Source organism: Urocitellus parryii, chromosome 1 (genome assembly GCF_045843805.1).
Source record: "Urocitellus parryii isolate mUroPar1 chromosome 1, mUroPar1.hap1, whole genome shotgun sequence".
NCBI classification, from domain to species: Eukaryota; Metazoa; Chordata; class Mammalia; order Rodentia; family Sciuridae; genus Urocitellus; species Urocitellus parryii.
In genome coordinates this window covers 133155572-133162348 of record NC_135531.1, presented here as the reverse complement: position 1 = coordinate 133162348, position 6777 = coordinate 133155572, and the positions used below count along the sequence as shown (strand labels likewise).

Genomic DNA, 6777 nt, shown 5'->3' with positions numbered 1-6777 from the left:
CTCATATATACATGTATGTGCTATATTTTTGCTTGAAATATTTTATAATAAATAATGTTGGTGTTTGCCCATTGATATTTCAGGTTCAATGTATTTTACACTCCAGTTTGTTAGAACTGCTAAAAGTTTTAATGTTTAAAATCTTAAAAGTACACATTCTTTTTCACTATTATTTCAGGTTGGGGCTCTTCTGTCCATAAGCTTGGATGAATATAGTTCTCTTTGATCAAGGAACTTCAGTATATAACAGAAAACTCTGAATTATATTCAGACCTTCTAAAGCAAACCGGGATGGAATGTACTATCCTCTACAATGGTTCATGGTGATAGCAAAGTTGAAAGATTTCTAGTAGATAATTGATAGACATGGTGATAACTGCTGAAGTACTTCTTGAACACCAGGTTTCTTCAGTTTTTGACAATATTCCAGATCTAAAACATGGCCTTGCTGTAGACCATAAGCATAGACTCCTATAAATTTTTCCCCAAATCAGTTCATTTGATACAGTTTCAAAAATAATGTACTTTAGTGGTCAAGTATAAGGCTTGTGAAAATAGCACATCCATAGTTTTGAGAATATTATTATTTTTGATGTTGGGGATTGAACCCAGGGCCTTGTGCATGTGAGGCAAACACTCTGCCAACTGAGCTATATCCCCAGCCCTGAGAATCTTATTTGTAATGTCAGCAAAATAGGTTTTGTCATTAGTAGATAATTTCAACTAAAAGCAACAAGGGATGACCTGAAGTTTGATAAACTTAGTAATTAATTCAGAGCTAATACTGAAGTAGATGAAGACATTCTGGGATTCCTTAATTTCCTTTCAAAGTTGTGGTAGAACTTGGAATGTGAAGCATCATAAGTTTCTTCATTTTCTTCTTTGTAATTAAAAGAGCTATTTAATATTATGCTTTCATTCATGGGCTTTTCTTTTTTTTTGGTACCAGAGATTGAACCTGGTGCTTAACCACTGAGCTACATCTCCTCCCCTCCCCTCCCCTCCCCTCCCTTCCTAAATTGCCAAGGCTTTGAACTTGGCAATCCTCCTGCCTCAGACTCCAGAGCTGCTGGGATTATAGGTATGCGCCACTGCAACTAGCTACTTTCATGGTCTTTGAAGATTCCTGTTAATATTCCGGTACTATTCAGTCCTACAGTTGCTGAAAATCACACTTTGCAGAACAGTCCCCTGTTTAAAGTGTCTGGCATGGTGTCAGATAAATCAAATTAAGAAGTTAACCCTGTCTTCTGCATTGTAACGTGAATATATGCTTGATTAAAAGCCTCAAAAAGATTTTAGGGAGGCTGCCCTTTTTAGCTACCTCAAAGGAGAAAACAGAAAACAAGGAGTACTGTGATGGAATCATCTGGTCCCTCTTGCAGAGTGAGGAATGATTTTATTGGCAGCGGCAGGGTGGCAGAGCAATAAAGGCATCCAGTTCCACCTCAGGAAATGAAAATCTTTGTTCATTGACCAAAGCTAATCATGCCCATGGTCAAATGTAAATGATCTTACTTTCTATTTATTTATTTATTTATTTATTTATTTATTTATTTATTTATTTATTTATTTATTTTTGAGACAGGGTAGAACTAAGTTGGCTAGGTTGGCCTGGAACTTTTGATTCTCCTGCTTCAGCTTCCCCAATAGCTGGGATTACAGAACTGTACACCACTCAATTTAAATGATTTTCCTTTCATACTCCTGATTCTAGCTTGCAGAGTCAAGATGAGCTTTACATTACAGGACAGTCTAAAAGGAAGATGTAAATAAGTAAGCTTTTTACAGCTAAAAAGCTTCTTCTTATACAAAGTAAATTTTTAAAAGAACATGGACCTCAGCAGGGCGTGATGATGCATGCCTGTAATCCCAGTGGGTTAGGAGGCTGAGGCAGGAGGATTAAGAGTTCAAAGCCAGCCTCAGCAACTTAGTGAGACACTTAGCAACTCAGTGAGAACCTGTCTCTAAATAAAATACAAAAAAGGGCTGGGGATGTGGCTCAGTGGTTAAACGCCCCTGGGTTCAATCCCCAGTACTAAAAAAAAAAAAAAAAAGAACATGGACCTCAAAACAAAACATTTGTACTGCATATGCAAGAGAAATAGCTGTATAAATGATACCATGCCCACAGTGAACATATATGGCTCTCCGACCAATATTCCTTATTGATTACATATAGGCTTTACTCAGTACTTTCTTACTCTGTCTCCTTCATAGACTTAGCAGCCGAGGAATTCTTTCCAAACTTATTTCCTACATTATGGAAAATTAATCATTTTCTTTTAAACATTACAACAATAAATATTTCATAAACTTTTATTGTCTCCATACCCTGCAGTGCTAATATCAATTGTGTGGGAGAAGTGCCTTTTTCTCCTATTCCTGAAAATCACTTGACATTCTTAAGTCTATTAATAATAACTTCTCTCCACAATGCCCCTAAAACTGAAAAGCTTGATTATTTCCAAAGTAGACAAAAAAATCTGTGCTGAATTAGTAACTAGCAAGAGAGAATTCTGTGTAACCACACCTGGCTGGTAGTTACAATGTATACACACTAAGTAGACCATCATACAAAAATAGTTCTTTTTTTTTTGTCATAGAAAATGATGAGTTAAACAGAATTTATTTCCAAGATCTTCAAAGATTATTACAAACACTAAGTATCCTTCTAAAAGTATCCCAAATTAAATCAAAGGCACATCATCAAAGTCAAACCCTTGTGACATGAAGAATTCTTTTAGGTCATAATATTTTCACATTACTTTGCTTTCAATCATTTGCAATGTTCTGTATGTAGGTCCTTCTTTAAACATTTTTTTAAAGGCATGAAATAATGTAGTATCTTTTTAAAAGTGCAACCACAACCATAAAGTAAAGGAACTTAAAAATTTGAGATCAAATCTGCTTCATACATAAAATGGGACAACCTAATATATATCATAACATGAATCTTTCTAAACAACACCTCTTGTGTTAAATAAAACAATCTTCTTATTTAGAAAAAATCAAGGCATCATTCTATTAGTAAAGTCTATTCTTCCCCCACAATTTTATACTTTCTTGTCTTCATTTAGTAATTGTAAATTTATGATAGAAAAATGTTATTATAGTATAAAAATCTTAGGAACAATAAATTACAAATACTCCATTTTTTTAATAAACAAAAGTGTTTTCCTTCCTAAAATGAAAACATCCAGTTAATAAAACATACATGATATTCTAGGTATAGCAACACCAGTAACTCATTTATTAAAGAGGTGTATTTTGGTATATTTGGTGGTAAGGTTTTTATCTTAATATAAAGCACTTCTTGAGAAGAACCAAGCCATTATTACTTAAAACAATTCTATTTCTTCACTCAGTTTCCTTATTTGAGTAGAAAATCATTAATTTCTGTAGAATTTTGGCTGTAAGATCAGGACACTGGAAAGGTCTGAAATATCTCAGTCATTTGGCTAAAGAAAAGTGTTTTCTTGAGACTTGGAGTCAGTCATTCATTACTTTGTGCTCGAAGGCATTTCTCAACAAACTTCTTCCAAGTCTTCAGAGTAAAATGCAAGATCTGGGCTCTCTGAAGGGGTTGCTTCCGGCTGGAACTCCAACCAGCAGAGCATCCTTACAGGCATTTTGCATGCAGTACTGCTGAAGCTCTGCCGCAGCCTGAGAGACCTTGATCCTCTCCACGCTGGCTTCCAGCTTGAGCTGTTCCACCAGGCGCTGCAGGGCGCTCACGCTGGCCCCGGAAGAGATGGCGGCGGCGGCGGCGGCGGCGGCGCTGGCTCCAAGGGCGGCTGAGCCAGGCTGGGCTGAGCCGCCCCAAAATAGTTCTTTATAATGTTAACTATTATGAGTTAAGTCAAATTCTAAATCATGCTATTATAATTTGTGTGATCACCAATGAAAGGAAGTGACAAACTATGAACTGTTTAATGAAAGAGAACATGTCAATTACTATCAGTTTATATATATATAACTTACATACAATAGAAACTTTTACCTGGTAAGTATGATTCCTGTATTTGGCACCACCATCATTTAAATTCTGGTATGTTTGAAATAAAAGTGTACTTTTACTGTACAGTTGTTTTTTTTTTTTTTCTGGGTATGGAATTCAGAGTCTTGTGCATGCTGGGCAAGCACTCTACCACTGAGCTATACCTCTAGTATTTATTTTTCAATATCCTATTATTTAAGAAAGGGGTTATCTTAATTTGTTTCTTTTAGTTTTGATGTTTGTTTATATTTACTGATATGCTATATAAGGAACTTCTCTGGTTTGAAGAATCATTTGGTCTCCCCAGTAAAGGAATAATTTATTTTTTCTTAAGTTAGCTTTCCATTAAAATTAATTTCAAAATCTTCTCCAGAAAATTCTAGAAGAAGAATGGAAGTTTTCCTTCTTAGCTTCAGTGTAGTAAAACCCAGAAGCACAGGACATAGTTTCTTCCATGAGCAAACTTAATTATTACCCTGAGGAAGTGATGGTGCTAGGATTTGATAAAGGTAGCAGTGAATTTTGTAGCTAAATTTGTAAAATAAGGATGATCATAATATTTAATATATGATGCTTATAGGGCAGTGTTCTGTGTTTGTTTTCAATGCAACCTAGAATAAGTCCATTTTTCTAAAATGAAGCATAAACACACACACACACACATAAAAGTTCCATAAAGGAGTGCTTACCTTTACTATTCTCCATGTGCTTCATTATTTTCTCTTATTTCATTTTAAAGTAATGCTGGGCATGACACATTCATTATAAAACCCCCTAACTGGTCAAAAAACCACTGTTTGAAAACCACTGTTGTAGGAAAACATAAGGAAATAAATACATTTTATAAACTGTAAAACACTACTAAGCTGTAAGCAATTGCTACTAAATAGCTAGTTAAGAACTTTATTGGCCTACAGACTACCTCTTCTTCCTTGGATACTACCAGTAGGGGTCAAATTCACCAAGACTTGGTAAGGAAATAGTACTCCTGCTGACTATTAAGACAATTCTCTAATGCTTAGGGAGATCAGGACTAGCAGACAAGACATTAACCATATCAGCACCCAGGGAAAGGAAGGCAAATTAGAAGCTAAATAAAAAAGCGAATATCTGTTTAGTGATTTGATTTATAAAATACTTTCAGATACATGTTCTGTAATCTAGGGGGAAAGAGAAGCTCAAAGAGGTTGAGACCTGCCCAAGATTAGACAGTAAGTGGCAGAGATGTTATCTAAGCCTTCCTCCTTCCACTGTGATAAAATGCCAGGAAAGGAAAAGTGGTCAGGACATGAGATTCACTGTGATCTATCAAAGATGTTTATGTCTTCTGCCTTTCTCCAGAAGAAAAAGGACTATACAGAAGGTGGCGAAGCAACTCCGGATTTTGGGAGTGAGGCATGGCCAGTTGCTCCTATTAGTTCAAGATTCCCACCTGGCATTTTTGTCTATCAGTACTAAACATTTGTTTTGACATTGTTTGTGCTCTGAGGTTCCAAACATCTACTATGTACTGTGGTCTTTTATTCCTGTCTGTGAGGGTCTTTGAGACTTAGTCAAGTTATTCAAATTATACTTGTTCAAGACTTACATTACAGGGAAATCAAGCACTAAATATCTGTTACCCATACCCCTTACTCTTAGGTAAACTGAAAGTATCAACATTAGTGGTTTCTGATGACTGCCATATGTTTGCTCAGTTTCTTCTGAGGAAGCCAGCTCCAGCCTTCATGATTTTATCTCCTTTCTCCACACAATGCCCATTTCTCTTCATTGTGCTCCCTTCCCCTCCAAATATAGAAAAGTTCAACTTTCAAGTACCTGGCAGTGTGGGGAAGGGATGCCACTATTAACAAGTTCCCTTCTTTCCTTGCCACCCCCTCCCCCATTGTCTTCTTATTCTCACCTTTTACTCCTGAGCCACTCCATCCAGTGGCACCAGGCTGTGCTGTTTGTGGCTCCTTGATTCTCAGCACACCACATAAATCGATTCTTTGTCCAATTCATAGAAGAGTTTCAGGCTTCTTGGTGTTTGGAGCTCATTCCCCCTACTTTGTTCATAAAGAGTGGGGCACATTTGGCAAATTATATGGACTATGTTGGCCAGCTGTAAGGTAGGAAGAAAGCTGCGACTGTAAAGCTCTTTTGGCTTCGGGACAGGTTAACTGCGGTGGAGGGAGTAGGGAAAGCGAGTGGGTGACAGGATACAGCTCTTCGTGGTCTTCATCATATTCTTCTAGTTATCTCTTCTGGATAGACATCAATTCTCAGGTCATGTCCCAATCCTAAGGTAATAGTTCCAAACTTCCTCTTCTTCCTCCTGGTCTTACACATAGTCCTCATTGTCCCTATTCCTGGTACCATCGTCACCAACAATGAGTTCAATCATCCTCTCGGTTTTGGAACAAAAAGCATTCCCCTGCTATAAGACCTCCCGAATGGAGTTGACCCATCGACCGAACACCCGCCACTGCCTTCTCCTCGGTTTTTTTTTTTTTTTAATATTTATTTTTTAGTTCTCGGCGGACACAACATCCTTGTTGGGATGTGGTGCTGGGGATCGAACCCGGGCCGCACGTACTCCAGGCGAGCGCGCTACCAGTTGAGCCACATCCCGAGCCCCTCTTCTCGCCTTAATCTGCCTCATCTTTCAAGCCCCACGGCTGGGTCACACACGGTCGGCGGAAAGTTGTGCCCATAGCTGATGGACATAGGATTATTGAAGTGTTCTAGGCAGATGCCACATTCCGCTTTTTCCTTAAGTGTCTGCATAGTGTTGG

The 6777-nt window shown here is 37.6% G+C and overlaps 2 pseudogenes; both read right to left on the bottom strand.

The window, feature by feature from the left end:
* Positions 1–3342: 3342 nt before the first annotated feature.
* Positions 3343–4705, bottom strand: LOC144255023 (guanine nucleotide-binding protein G(I)/G(S)/G(O) subunit gamma-10 pseudogene; annotated as a pseudogene).
* A 1201-nt stretch (positions 4706–5906) lies between these two features.
* On the bottom strand, positions 5907–6386 carry LOC144255005 (E3 ubiquitin-protein ligase TRIM52-like; annotated as a pseudogene).
* Between the last annotated feature and the right edge of the window lie 391 nt (positions 6387–6777).